Here is a 15,117-nt window from a genome sequence, read left to right as displayed (position 1 = left end):
AAGCTCTCTTATCCATTTTGTTATTGTTTTTACACGGATTCTTTTTTCTTAGAAAGATTTTTTGTTTCAATGAAAATAAAGTATTTTTCTCATGACTTTTGCAATTGAAATTACATTTGCATGTTTCTGAACTTACTTTGAACCTGGTGGGATGTACTTTACAGTTATTTGGTTTTCAAAGGGTGGAACAAGAAAGTTTCTTCCCAATTTCAGCTGACCTTCAGCTGCTATGAAGGTAGCTGTGAAAATCCAAGATGGGTGGTTTAAAAGTACACCCCAAAGGTTACTTCCTGATCCCACCTTCTGCATATCTCGTGTTCATTAACGTTAGTCTGGCCCATATGAATTCTCAGTCGTTTTCAAAGCTAAACTTCTAGATTCTGTATTAGTAAGCCTTAAGCTAGTAGCACCATCCAAGGACAGTTTTACACTGGTACACCACGGCTAAGTTTTAGCTGAAGTCTTTCAGTGCTTGGTGATTTCCTGAGTGTTTTCTAGTATTGAGAGCTAGTGTAGACTAATGAGGAGAGATATACCCCATCTGTCAGGTGCATGGTTCAGCCAGGGCCTGCCTTTGCATTACTGTTTTTCTTTCAGAATGTACTCCCTGTCCACCACCATATGACTAATCTCTCCCAAGAGTACTCTCTCGGCCCCTTTCTGGCTTTGGGGAATGCTCTTAATTCTGGAATTGTCTGTACATCTTTTGTCCCAGGTGTACACCCTAAATTTTCCTGAGGGATTAGCCTTACAAGTCGCCTATGTGGTGGTTTGAATGAGAAGGATCCCCACAGGCTCCTATGTTTAAATGTCTATTCCCCAGGTGGTGGAATTGTTTGGAAAGGATTAGGACCTATATCCTTATGGGAGAAGGTGTGTCACTGAAGGTGGGCTTTGAAGTTTCAAAAGACTCCCGCTGTATCTAGATAGCTCCCGTTGCCTTGTGGTGGTGCCTTAAGATGTAAGTTCTCAGCTTACTGTTGCAGTGCAATGCTTGCCTGCCTGCCTCATGCTCCCTACTATGATGGTTACAGACTCTAACCCTCTGAAAATGTAAGCCACGAGTGAAGTCTTTCTTCTATTATAGCCTTGGCCGTGCTGCTTTATCACAGCAATAGAAAAAGTAATTAAGCCAGTCTATTTTTAAATACCTTTCCTTACCTATTTAATAAGAGGACTGGTATAATGAATACCACTTACTGAATATCGAACTCTACATTTGACAGTATGTTCCCTACATTATGTACATGTCTGAGGTTCAGAATGTTCCTGCACATTTTTAGAAACGTGTAACAGATTCAACTTAGAAACAACTTGCATTAGCTTTCATATTCCCAGGGGATATGTAACATAATGGAGAGCCTGGGTGTTTTGATGTCAATGTTGGCTGTTCATGAAGCTTGATATATCTGCAGATGTATGGGTGTATGCTTAGCATACGTGCGTGTGTGTGCGTATGTGTAGATATATGTACTTATTCGAGGGTGTTCTGCCTTGTTTTAGACAGCTGTCAGAGACAATAGGGGCTGAAGAGTGGGATTTGCTCTGTTAACACATTTAATTCACTTTACAGAAGAATTTGCTGTGGGCTGTCCCTAGCTCTTCCTATGCATTTCAAATTTGATGGGACTTGGAGAAATTTGATTTACCTACAAGTTCTCAGAAAGATATATGCAGAGCATGTCTAAGGCGTGAACTGCCCCAGGGCCCCTCGTTTCGATAAGTTATTTGACAGCCAGAGGCAAATGAGGTAAATTTCAACCTGGAATCTACAGGTCGGCGAGGGAAAAGGCAAATTATAGGTCTTGGGCAGATTTTCTGGGAAATTCTGTCCTAACTCCCAGCCTGTGCTTTGCTTGTAATTAAGAAGACGCCACGTTCTCCACTTTTACAAAGCGTTCTCATGTTCTTTCCGTGATCTTCCAGATTGCACGCCTTGTCACAGGGAGGACAATGCCTTCTCGTGCCTGTCACAGACATTCTACATGTTATAACGGCATTCTTCTTGAGCTCTTTCCTCATTGTCCCAGGGAAGGCAGCAAAGACAGCCTAGGTTACATGACACCCTATAAGATAAAGGAGAAACAAAGTCAGAGACACGGGAAAGAGAGAAAAGTTTGAATCTGTACCCAGTCCTAACCCATATTGAGTCAGAACTTCTACTTGTGCGTAAACAAATGAAAGAAAACTACCATCTCTAGGAGTTATTCAACAATCCAGTCACCGGCAACTAGCTAAATAAATTGAATGATGCCCCACCGAGTATAAGGTGCAGTACCAAGCAATAACTTCACTTCTCCTTGCTCTTGCTTCTTGTGGAAGGCAGAGAATAGGTCCTGTTCATTTAGCCTAGAACACAGCTTGTTTGCTAGGCTGTCTGCAAGCTTTCTGTGTAACACAGAATGGAGGATAACCTCAGACTTCTGATTGTCCTGTCTCTATTTTGTACAGTGCTGAGGACTGAACCTAGGGCTTCATACATACTAGGCGAGTACTCTACCAGTTGGGGTACATTCCCACCCTTTCAAGGCAATTTCCCATCCTCCACGATCTCATGTATAACTGTCAATGGTGGATAGAATAAACCACAAACAACCTAAATTAAAAAACTGCATGTCTGCAAGTGAAATTCAAGGAATAAAATGGTCTAAGTCACTGCTTGTGGCCTCAGTCATAACATGGCTGGTTAGATAGGTTCTTTCTCCACAGAGAAAGGAGAAATACTGGATATCTGGGGAGTGTGGACAGGGGAAGGAGGAAGAGTGGTCATTCATCCTATCCACACAGGGACAGTGGATTTGAGGCTGCCTTATGGTTTCTGTTCTTTGTCTTATTCTATGACATAGTGACTTTTCTATTGCTGTGTAGAGACACCGTGACCAGGGCAACTCTTACAAAAGAAAGCATTCAATTGAGGGCTTACTTACACTATCAGAGGGTTAGTCCATTTTCATCATGGCAGTAAGTGTGGTGCTAGAGCAGTAGCTGAGACTACATCCTAATCTGCAGGCCGAGAGGGAGTCTGGGCCTTGCATGGGTTTTTGAAACCTCAAAGTCCAGCCCATTGTAACACAATTCCTCCAACAAGACCACACCTCTGATCCTTCTAATCCTTTCAAATAGTCCTATTCCCTAGTGAATAAGCATTCAAATCTATGAGTCTATGGGAGCCATTCTCATCCAAACCATCACTCAGTTTATGGGGTTAATAAACTCTGTATATGCTCAGAGTCTGGCACCACTCATGGTTTTGATTAAAAGCAGTCAGGTGTGCAATTAACTTTTGTAATCTAACCCTTCTTAAAAATAATGTCTGCTCATTTATGTTCATTTATTTTATCTTATATTTGTGTTGGGGTACGTGCCTTGGCAAGAGTGTGGAGGTCAGAGGAGAGCCTCTGGTATAAATCCTAAATCTTCTTGTGTTTGCTAGGCTAACTGATTCATACACATCTGATAGTTCTATCTCTATCTTGCATCTTTCTGTAGGATTACACATGCAAATCACCCAGGCTAGCTTTATGTGGCCTCTGGGCATCCAAACTCAGGTCCTCAAACTTGTGTAGCAAGTTGTTGACTAACTGAGCTGTGCCTAGCAAAGTGTCTACTACTTTCCCTCGCTAGAACTGAAACACAGCTGAATGAGAGAGAGCTTGTGCCTGGGATTACCCCTAGTTGATTTTCATTGACATTTAACAAGTAAATCGCTCTGAATTTCTGAACCTTAATTATGAGAAATTTTGAACCACTTCTTTATTTAAGCCCTGGGACAATGTCTAAATGGCTCCAAGACACAGATAAAGTGTCTTGCAAAAGAGGCAAACTTACTGAGTTGCTGTCTAAAACCATAAGCAGTGCCACCCTGGCCCACTTTCAATGCCCACAGAGAGATCCTGGGTACTCAGCCCTTTCAGGACCAATTTACCTCAATGGAGGATTGTGAGCAGAAGCCCAATTAGTACCTGTGGATGACACTGTCTCATTTGTTTCCCTTCTAGGTCTTGTTGCATGGCTGAGTTTTCACTTCTAACCCTTCTTCAGTTTTGTGTTTGCCATTCTCTTTTATAACTCAGAGTCAGTGTCAGAGTTAAATTTCACTGTGAATACACATATGTTATATCCTGATACCAAATGATATAAGCATGGATATTGGGCAAAGCATGCTTAATCACTGTAAATATTTCCTGTTCTTATTCAAATTTGTAATGAATTTTAATCAGGTGGAAAATATCCTTAATTGGTCCAATTTGGAATTCAAAACTAATCTACTCAAATAAAGTGTGTCAGCACTGACTTTAAATCTGTGCATTTCTTGTCTGTAAGGTGAAAAATTGACTGCTCAGAAGACAGTAGTCTTTCTCCATTTAGCTTTTCACAACTAGGTGATTAAATGGATCCGGGAAGCTCTGATGGACAGTCATTTATTGCTGCAAACAGTGATGTTTTGTTTCAGAGCACAATTAAATTTTGGAACCTCATTTTAAAATATCCTCTCTCTGGGATCACTGCTGTTATACTCATTGAAGCAAATCCAGGATCCCTGCAGTCTAAATCTGACATGCGGTGCTGACATTCAAGTGTGTTTTGGTGCCTCTCTAACTCAAATGTCTTCGTTTTCCTACATAGCAAACCACCTTTGCTTTCTTTACTACATAGCTTTAGCTCTGTGTCTTTTCCAATAGTCTCCCCTCTCTCTGCTAGCATGTGTTCTGTTTTGTCCTTGATAGTCATGGTCCACATCTATGCATTGGAAGGGAATGTATTATAATGATAAGAAGTGAGATAGATCTCACCCTCTCACTTGTGTTTAAATAAGCTACTTCTATATAAAGCATGTAGGACAGCATGTGATGGGCTGCTGAGCCATTCACTGCAGAATGCCAGTATCTTTCCATTTGCACTCTGCCCAGGATTTATTATTAAAGTCAGATGTGTTTATTTGATGAGATAGGACAAGCTTAGGTTGCAGTCACTGAGAGGATTCCTGTTTCTGGAGGTCTCTTTTCTTCCACACATGGAAGTATCAACTGCATCTCTCTTAAAGCACAGGAGGTCTGTAAAGCTGTCCATCCAATCTGGACTTCCCAAGGATTGAGCAGAGTTACCAGAGAGTAGCTTCTACCAAGTGTCGTGTTATTGTGCTTAGACCATATATTTGTGGCCATTGAATTGAAACACTCATTATTGCCTCTACAGGCTTTACAATTTGATCATACTTTAATTACCTTTCAAATTTGAGGAGAGCAAGGCTCTGAAGAGGTCAGCAGGCAGACCAAATTCTGATGTCCCCTGTCCTATGTTCATGCTGAAGTCCCCTATTTGTAGATGGGACGTATAACATTCCTCCAATATTCAATTTGTTTGCTCCTTGCTGAGTGAGGAGGGTTGAGCCTTCCATAGTAGAATTCCTTTTTTAAATTCAAGCTTGGCTTATTTAATTTTTTATTTCCAACAACATAAAATCTCACTTGACATATTCATTTAGAAAATCCTTAACAGAGGCTAATTGTATTTTTTATTGGAAGACACAACAATCTTTTCCTAGAAGTCAGCAATGACTTGGAATTGAGGAAGCTAGAAATGTGAAGTCCACATGATCCTTTTATGACTCAAATTATTAAAATTAAGGTAAAACATATATAAAGACACATGCCAACCCCAGTTCTCCTTCCCTCTCCTTCTCATGGCCCTCCACTTCTTCCCCCTTCCTGCCCCCCATCCACTCCTCAGAAGGGATAAGGCCTTCCTTGGGGAGTCATGGAAGTCTGGCATACCAAGTTGAGGCAGGACCAAGCCCCTCCCCCTGATGAAGGACAGAAGACATATCCAAACAAACTGGTAGAGAATCAGAGCATAGCAGTACAAGAGGAAGCAAGGAAGATGGCTCCTCTGAATCCTAATGCCAGCTGAATTCAAATCCCAATAGCTACTGAACCCAAATTCTAACAGCTACTGAACCCAAATCCTAACAGCTACTGAACCCAAATTCTAACAGCTACTGAACCCAAATCCTAACAGCTACTGAACCCAAATCCTAACAGCTACTGAACCCAAATCCTAATAGACAATGAGCACAGACAATGGCACAGAAGTTTACAGTTAAGAGATCACCCTGAGCCTCAGAAGAGAATTTGCACTTTGGAATATTGTTGGGACTGTTGAAGACTATAGACTTTTGAGCTTCTACGAAATTGATTTTGCTTTAAAAGACAGCCACAATCTTAGATAAAGGGCAGAATTTTGTGGTTTGAACACTCTTCTGTAGGCTTACAAGCTTGAGTGAATATTTGGTCTTCTGCGGTGGGGTGAGCCTTGAGGTGGGGCTTTGCTAGAGAAAGTGGGTCACGGGGTAAGCCTTGAGGTTTGCCAGGCTGGCGTCTCTTTCGGTCCCCTCTTTGCTTCCTGACTATGCATGTAATGTGCTCGAACAGCCATGTTCTTGCCACCATACCTTTCCTGTTGTGGTAGATTGTAAGCTGTCTTAAACTGTAAGTCAGAACAAACCCTTTGTCTGAAATATTTAGATGGATAGATAGATAGATAGATAGACAGACAGACAGACAGACAGACAGACAGACAGATTAGACGGATGGTTAGGTAGATGTATTGAAGGATAGATACATGGATAGATGTATTAGATGGATGATAGATTGATTGATTAAATGGATAGATAAATGATATATGGATATATAGATAAATGATAGATGGATAGATAGATTTATTAGGTAGATACATAGATGGATAGCTAGATTATGTTAGATGAAAAGACATATTGAATGAATAGATAGATTAGATGGATTGATGGATAGATTGAATTAGATAGATATATTGATATTGGATTAGAAACATTGGTAGATGGATGGATAGATATGAGATATATATATGATAGATAGATAGATAGATAGATAGATAGATAGATAGATAGAGGATATATACCTGGGCATTGGTCTATCTTTGTGTCTCATCCAACGGGAATGAAGCACTAGGATTTCTCAGTTTTCTGATTCCATCAGTCAGTCCAAATAAATACATAAATAAAATGAAGTACTGGTAAGCATAAGCCATAAAGAAAAAAAATGAAGTATGTTATCCGCAGGAAACTGAGTGGAACTGGATATCAAGTTAAGTGAAGTTAGCCAGTTGTAGACCAACGCCATGTGTTTTCTCTCAGATGCAGAATTTAGACATGAAAGAAGACATAGACATTGGTATACTTACACATTTTGTGCATGCATGGAAATACTTTGAAAACCATTGCTTTATACAATTAGTATTTGCTGACAAAAATATAAGTGTTAGCAAATATGTAGATGTCTAATAACGTGGATTCTGTTGGAAGCCTCTGACTTTCCTTCCATCTGTGTTTAAATACACCAAGGCTTGGTAATAGATTGATCCGGGCATTTAAAATTCATTTGCTGTTACTATCCATGTAAAATGTCCCCACAGACTCATGTATTCAAGCCATTGGTGCCCAGCTGATGTCACTGTCCTGGACGCCATGGAAGCTTTGGGATGAATGAACTATTTGGAGAGCCCAGGCCAATTAGAGTGGGACTAGAGGCTTATAGCCTGGTCCTGCTTCTGACGTTCCATTGGTTCTTGATGTGCTGGGATAGGAGGAGCTCCTTCCTCACACACTCCTGCTGCTGTGGGTTGGGCTTCCCCAGGGTCTATGGACTGAACCCCCTGAAATGGGAGCAGAATTAAGTCTTCCCACCTTAAGTTGTTTCTGTTAGGTGTCCTGTTATAGTGCTGAGATCACACAGTGCATCCCATTCATTCATTTAGTGATTTTGAATTATACAATGTGCCATTAACTGTGGTTACTGCAATGTGCAACTGAACGTCAGAACAGGTCCTCCAGCTAACACCCCCTTTCCTCTGTCTACCACTACCACCCCGCCTCTGGTAGTCCCCATTTTACTATGCTTCTATGAACGCAAATGAAAGCATGCAGTATTTGTTTTGCAGCGTGTGGCTTTTTTGTAGATTAAATCATTAGTGTCTAGGTTCATCCAGGATTTGCTGCAAATGAGTTTCCTTTGGTTTTTCTCCATCTATTTATTCTCTATTGGAGATTCCCACTGCACTGAAGTCCAGACCATGTAAGTCATACTGCAGTGAACACAGGAGTGCCTACAGCTCTGAACTACTGATATCACTTCCTCTGAATTGGTACCCAGTAGGGAACTATGGCAATGCTGACTTCCATCCTCATCAGCCCTATAGAGAATTCTGTCTTCTTCATATCTTTACTGGCACTTGTTGTCATTCCTCCTTTTGTCAAATCATTCTAACAGGTGTGAGCTGACATTGGGAGCTTAGTTTACATTTCCGTTTGTTAGCAATGTTGAACATTTTTTTCTCATCTGTGTCATTTGTATACCTTTTCTCGGAAAAGTCTGTTGGGATCCTTTGCTAATTTTCTAAGTTAGCCATTTGCTTTGTGGCTTTAACAAGCGCTGTGAGTTCCTTATGAGTTTTCTGAACTGGTTTTTTGCTCTGTGTCTGCTGTGTCGGTTTGTTCTTCTAATCTTCAGGGTTTCTTCACTCAGTTGCTATGTGAAATTATCTGATTCTTAAGCATTAATATGAATTATGAAAATTAATGATATAGGAAGAGGAGTATTTTGAATATTTCTATGATTTTATTTTCCTAACAAATGCTCCTTTCCTTCACAGCGTCTCTCTATTGCCTTGGCTAAGCCTGAGGGCACCAATAACTAAACATTTCGTGAGAATTGATCCTCATCTTCAAGGAAGTTGCATCTGGCTGAGCAGATAAAATTAACTATAAAATCACTCAGCTTTCTCCTCAAAGTGCAAAAAATGTGCTACATTATTCTAAGGGAACTTTGCTATGACTTTAGTGAATAGTTTGAATTCTGGTAGCACAGCAAAATTTTACTTCACTTTTTAAAACTTCATTTTCAATTCTAAACTTTCCTTTTTGGTTGCATTTAGTAAGCAACAGGAAAATGTTGAATTTAGGAAAGTGTATCAAATACATGATGATAGACATTTTTCTTGTTTTAGGGCAAGGAGTACAAAATAGCTTCTTCTCAGAGGTGGGAAGGAATGGTTTAGATGTCAGGAGTGCTTGAAACTGTGTGACATTGTTGATGGGCTGGATTTTCCCTGCCTGAGGAACAGAACAGGGCACAGTTGTCACTCGTGCCCAAGGGACTTCCTCAAATAATCCAGATTATTCCAAACTGAACAGTACTGATTTATAGAATAATTAATTAATTGCTGATGAATTCTTGCCTCAAAGGAACATTGAGGAAAATAAATAATGCTTCTTATCAGATAATCAGATGATGGGTGCTCTTTGCAAGAGTTAGGCTGGAGTTCAGTCCTGAAAATGTAAAACCTTTTAGCAATGAAGTGACAAAGAGGGTTGTTTAGGCAGAAGGCTAGCAGCCGTACAGCTGCAGAGGAATTGAATTATTTTGAGGAACCGTTTGAGAATGTATTCATCAGCTATTGTGACAGTAGTAATGTATAACAAACCATCCCAAAGCCAGTAACTAGTGAGAGAAACTATTTTCAGTGACCTGGCAGTCTGCTGGTGTGAGTCTGCTTCATTTATTCTGCTACTGGACGGTCTGAATCTCCATTGGAATTGCAGATGGGGAAGGCAATGGGAATACAAGTCAAGCCCCCCAATACATGAACATACGTCTTAGGACTTTGTTTGGGTCATCTCTGCACAATGTCCCTTAGCCAAAGAAGGGAATGCTGGTCACTTGGCTTATTCCAAAATCAAAGTTCAAGGAATTGCATGACTTTCCTATTCTGGGGCTGTGTGTGACCACACTGGAACTTGACTGGTAGGCCACTCATCTAGGACAGTCTCCTTTGTATAATGGAGGCCCTGTGATTTGTACTGTTTGAGTTAGGAGTTGTCCTAGGCTATTTTGCATTTGAAATACAGGAAAGTATTGCTTTGGGACAAAGTCAATGACTGTATGCTTTAAAGAACAGACAGTAAGAATCATAGGTTTTGCATACCCAACTCTCTGGTGTCTGCTATTCAAATCTGGCTCTGTAGCAGGAAAGCGGCAAGTGTATGTGTGTAAACAAAGGAATGTAACTATTTCCCAATAAAAGTTTATGAAAAAACAGGTGGATGGGATTGCTTTGAGCATGAGGACTGGATTTGATCCTCTGGTTACAAATCTGCAGCAATGTGATGTAGAGGATAATTCCCCCTGGAAATCATCAGATGGTATTTTGCTATCCTTATAGAATTAAATTAACCCAAGCTGTGTATCCTCTGGCCTATACCCTCTTGTCAGGAAAGTAAAACTAAACCCAAATCTACAGTAGTTTCCAAAGCCGAGGTTATTACAACATAATTCCTCTTTGTTGTAGAAGTCATCAAATGTTAACTGGAAAATAAATTCTTAGATGCCTGACCGGTATTCCCATCTGGATTAGTAATTCCTGCTGGATTCTGTTTGGTACACTGCTGCTCTGGGTCCTTATCGCAGGGTGTACACGGAGACTGTCTTCTGGTCTCTGACATTCTCTCTGAGCAATTCGAAAATACTTTAAGATCAAGAGTAGACAATTTTCTTTTCGGTGGAAGAAAAATGACTCGGCAAATTAATATAGAAATGAGTCATTCGTTTCTATTTATTTGCAGTGGGAAACGTTTAGTATCCAATTTACGAGGGAAATTTGTTCTTCCTCTTGCTGAGCAAAGGGCACTGTGCCTTAGTGCACTCTCTAAATTTTGTCTTGAAGCTTTTCAGCTGAGTTTCACTCTGTCTCCTATTTGTCTGGTGTGTGTTTCCTCACCCACTCATTGGACCACAGCATAGGGCATCATCACAGGCCGTCTCAGGTCACCCAGAAGCAGTCTCATCCTCTCTCTATCTGAATTTCCAGTTATTCCTCCGTGTGTGTGTGTGTGTGTGTGTGTGTGTGTGTGTGTGTGTGAGGTAGGGTCTCACTGTGGAGTCCAGGCTAGGTTAGAACTCACACCAACCCTCCCGCCTCCGTTTCCCGAGTGCTGAGATTACAGGGCAAGCCACCATTCCTAGGAAGCTTTACTGTGAGAATTCCTTCTGTAAACAGAGACTTGCCTTTCAAGGTGTCCTCTGTGTAAAAATCTGCACTGTTCAAGTGGGCCCTGAATCCCAGCTCCATTCTTTGCCTCTCATCATTGATGTTGTGGCCAGAGTGGTCCCCAAATCAGAGTAGCGTCTTTAGACGTGAAGATAAGATGTGCGTGTGTGTTCTGTGACTTCATATTGGGTGCAGTGGATTCCCTCCGCCGCCACCTCTGTCCTCTCTCTATCGCTTCCTCCCTCCCTCTTTCTCCTTCCTCTTCCTTCTCCCTATCCTTCTCTATCTCCATTTTCTTTCTCTCTTCCTCCCTCCGTCCTTTTGTCCTCTCTCCCTTTTATTCTATTCCCTTTCCTTGTTTCATCTTCTTCTCTTTCCCGTCTCCTCTGTCCCCACCGTATCTCTCTCTCTCTCTCTCTAACCTAGCAGAAACTAGCACAGTTTCCGTCCTGTTAAAATGAATGTGTCAGTCATCCTTGAGATCCAGCAGCTTTATTTGACAGGTAAGTAGGATGAGTCATACTTCATATCGTATTTATGAGGAGAAGCAGAAAAGGAACATAAAGTGAAGACCGGTGACTGAGGTGAGTTCATTTGGAGACTGTTTATTCAAAGGGAGTCAGGAAAATGTCCTTGCCTCAGAGTAGGACCTGGCAAGTCTGGAACTGGAAACCGGCTGTGTTCACCACCCCCACCCCCTATGCCATGCTAGCCGTGGCTCTGAAGGGCTGTCTGGATTTCCGTGCCCCTGGAGACAGTAATGCCTCCTTCAGTCTAATTCACACACTCCTTTGTTTTCTGTCCCTTATGGCATGCTGAGTTCCTGCCCTATTTAAACTGGACCACGGCATACCTCCAGACACCTTAAGTCTCTGTTTAAATAGACAATGAGGCATGTTAGTTGGTGCCATTGTCCCCGAAGACTCTTTGCAGGGTGACACTGGCTAGCTGGAGGGTTCTTTTCCTCCATCCACCAAAGACTTGAAGGATTATGGTTCAGAGAAATGTAAAAGTCAAGATTACTGACAAGCATTACCACTTTCTGGGATGGGGAAGAGGCCCAGAACTGGGAAGCACCGACTCTAAGGGGAGCTATGTTTTCCTTGAGTCAAATACTCCCTCGTCAGAGACATCCCTTCTTCATTATTGAGGCACTGCTTTTAGCATGAGAATTGTGTCCTCTGCTTCTGTCTTTGAGCATGGAAACAGATGCAGTAGAGTCCTGCCCTGCCTCAGGGCACAGGTATGGATATGCCTGCTTACCCGTTGTGGCTAGCCTGTCACCAAGCCCAACTTTTCTTTGTGGTAGAAGGGGCAGGAGGAAAACCTACTGCAGGAGGAAAGAGTAGAAACTTACTCTAGGGAAAGGATGTGGCTGCTCCCCCTTTCTTCCATCCTCAGACCCAGGGTCCCAGGAACTGTGTGGATTTCTAGGTGTTGTACAGTTGTCTCTGCTGAGAAGCAAAGTGAGTAACTAATAGTGCTTCTGCCTGTTAGTATTAGTCTAAGGTTGTGCATATGTGGATTCAGTTCATCCTCTCACTGAGCTTCGGGAGGATGTGCACCTGCCAATCCAGTGTCACAAAGGACTACAGAGATGGAGCTGTGTTTAATTCCCATCTGCCGAGGCAGTATTCTATACACATAGCAATGTGTCATTTTATTGCTATGTCCCTTTAGTTGAATAATGCTTTCAGGGTTTCCTCTAGGCCCATGATTTATCTAGTCTCGGGTTCTTGGCCCCTTTAGCAGGGTCAGTGGTGGGATCTAGCTCACGGAGTGGGCCTTAAATCCAATCAGTAAGTGGTTGGTTACATTTGGGCCGCTATTATAGCAGCTGCCTTGCAGGCAGGTTACTGTTGTAAGTCACAGTGTTTGCAGCTGGGGAGTTTTACTTTTCTCCTCCCACAGTGTGCAGAATTCTTTCGGTGCCATGAACACTGGTCAGCCAACTCCCAGTTAGGTGCCAGCTCAGTTTCTCTCTGTTTAATGACATAAGTAAGCACACCTGGATTTCTGAAATACATGTAGAGATTTTGAGGAATTGAATTTAGGTCTCACCCTTTCGAGACCAATACCATCCTGATTGAGGTATTCCCCCAGCCCAAGATGAGATCCTTTCTTTACCTGAGGACTACAAGCTTCTGATACATCTGTTCTGTTGGTTTTGTATCAACTTGACCCAAATTTAGACATAGCTGGGAAGTGAGTATCTTAACTGAGAAGATGCCTCTGTAAGACTGGCCTGTGGGCAAGTCTGTTGGGTATTTTCATGACTGATGATTGATGTCATCAGTAGACTGATGAGGACTCTGCTCACTATGGGTGGTACCATCCCTGTGTTGGTGGGTCTGGGTCCTATAAGAGAGCAGGATGAGTAAGCCATGAGGACCAAGTCAGTAACCAGCCATCCCTCTGTGGCCTCTGCTTCATTTCCTGCCTCCGGGTTCCTACCTTGAGTTGCTGCCCAGACTTCCCTAGATGATAACTACAAATTGTAAGATGGAGTGATCCCCTTCCTCCCCGAGTTGCTTTTGGTCATAGTGTTTTTTCACTAACAGTAGCCAGATTGAAACAGCCTGACAGGAAGCAGTTGGCCCAGTAGAGGCTTGGATTTCAGTCTTAATTTCATCCTTTATCTCTAAGAACAATTTGAAATAAATCTACTTAGGAGCTAGGGGGAAAGCATTACTAGGGAATTACATTTGGTGACCCCCACTATTTACAAGCTGTGCTCACTTTTTAAGAGTATAATCTTCCCCAACAGCTTGAAAATTCTGTCCACAGTACTAGACTTAGGCTTCCTATCTGCACAGCCTAGCCCAGTACCTGTAGAGGGGACACAGTCAGTGATTACCACTCATGCAATTTTATAACTGTCTGAGCAAGCAGTAAGTGTTCATAGACTCAGTCCATCTGGTCACAGGGTCAGCCTCAGAATTAGTCTCACAAATGAGCAAAGCATTCAGGAGAAAGATTTTCAGTCTCTTTGAATACTCAAGGGAAGCCCAGTGCTTACAGGCACGCAGCCTGTCTGTTCCCTGTCGGTAGGTGGACATGTTCATTCCTTTTCAGGATGGATGCTCATTCCTTCCCACGTGGGTGGCAGCCTTCTGGTACATGATGCTGTATTTCAAAAGGCAATGGGTGCACTAGCGGGGAAAACGCTGTCTTTGTCAGAGTTTCTATCGCTGGGAAGAGACACCATGATCATGGCAACTCTTATAAGGAAACCATTTAATTGGAGTGGTTTACTTATCATTTCACAGGTTTAGTCCGTTATCATCATGGCAGGGTACGTGGAGGTGTACAGGCAGTCGTGATGCTGGCCACATCTTGATCAGAAGGCAACAGACAACGTCTATGACACTGAGTGGTATCTTGAGCATAGGAAACTGCAAAGCCTGCCCCCACAGTGACACACTTCCTCCAACAAGGCCATATCTATTCCATCAAAGACACAACTCGTAATAGTGCCACTCCCTATGAGCTTATGAGGGGGGCAGTAACATTCAAACACCACAAACACCAAGCCAGTATCTATGTTTTCATTTCAGAAATATCATTGGAATCGGGTTTGTGGCACTGTATGGACTAACATTAGGTAGTGTGTCACATTTTTTGAATGAGAACAACATAAGAAAGTGAGAGAAAGAAAGGGAAATATCTCCATTAGTCTGAAACAAAACAAAGGAAAAACATCTGCTCAGTTACTATGATCCCTTTTTTGACTCAAAAAGGAAAAATACTTTTCTGTGTCTCCTTGCATGCTGATCCACAATATAATTTCTAGGTTTGGTATATGGTGAAGGCTTAAAAGGTGAGATATCCCTGCCCTAATCCAAGAAGGCTCTGAGTGTGAGCCTAGAGTCAGATAGCTGCTTTATGAGCTTGGGACCATCATGTGACCTTTGTGAACAATGTGTCTGGGAAGAATTCCCTATGTCCCCTCCCTTCCCCCATCCCTACTCTCTTATTTTCCTTATCATGCAGTTTGCTGTGTGAAAGGAATCCGTTTTGAAGGTATCCTTAGGTTTG

The 15,117-nt window shown here is 42.0% G+C and overlaps 1 protein-coding gene across 3 annotated transcripts in view; it reads left to right on the top strand.

Moving 5' to 3' along the window:
- Positions 1-15,117, top strand: part of Nell1 (neural EGFL like 1) — an 846,684-nt gene that overhangs the window by 475,358 nt on the left and 356,209 nt on the right. The gene's annotated exons all lie outside the window — the stretch shown is intronic.

The sequence above is a fragment of the Mesocricetus auratus genome, unplaced genomic scaffold (assembly GCF_017639785.1).
Source record: "Mesocricetus auratus isolate SY011 unplaced genomic scaffold, BCM_Maur_2.0 Super-Scaffold_100030, whole genome shotgun sequence".
In the NCBI taxonomy this organism is placed as follows: Eukaryota; Metazoa; Chordata; class Mammalia; order Rodentia; family Cricetidae; genus Mesocricetus; species Mesocricetus auratus.
This window is presented reverse-complemented; position numbering and strand designations above follow the sequence as displayed.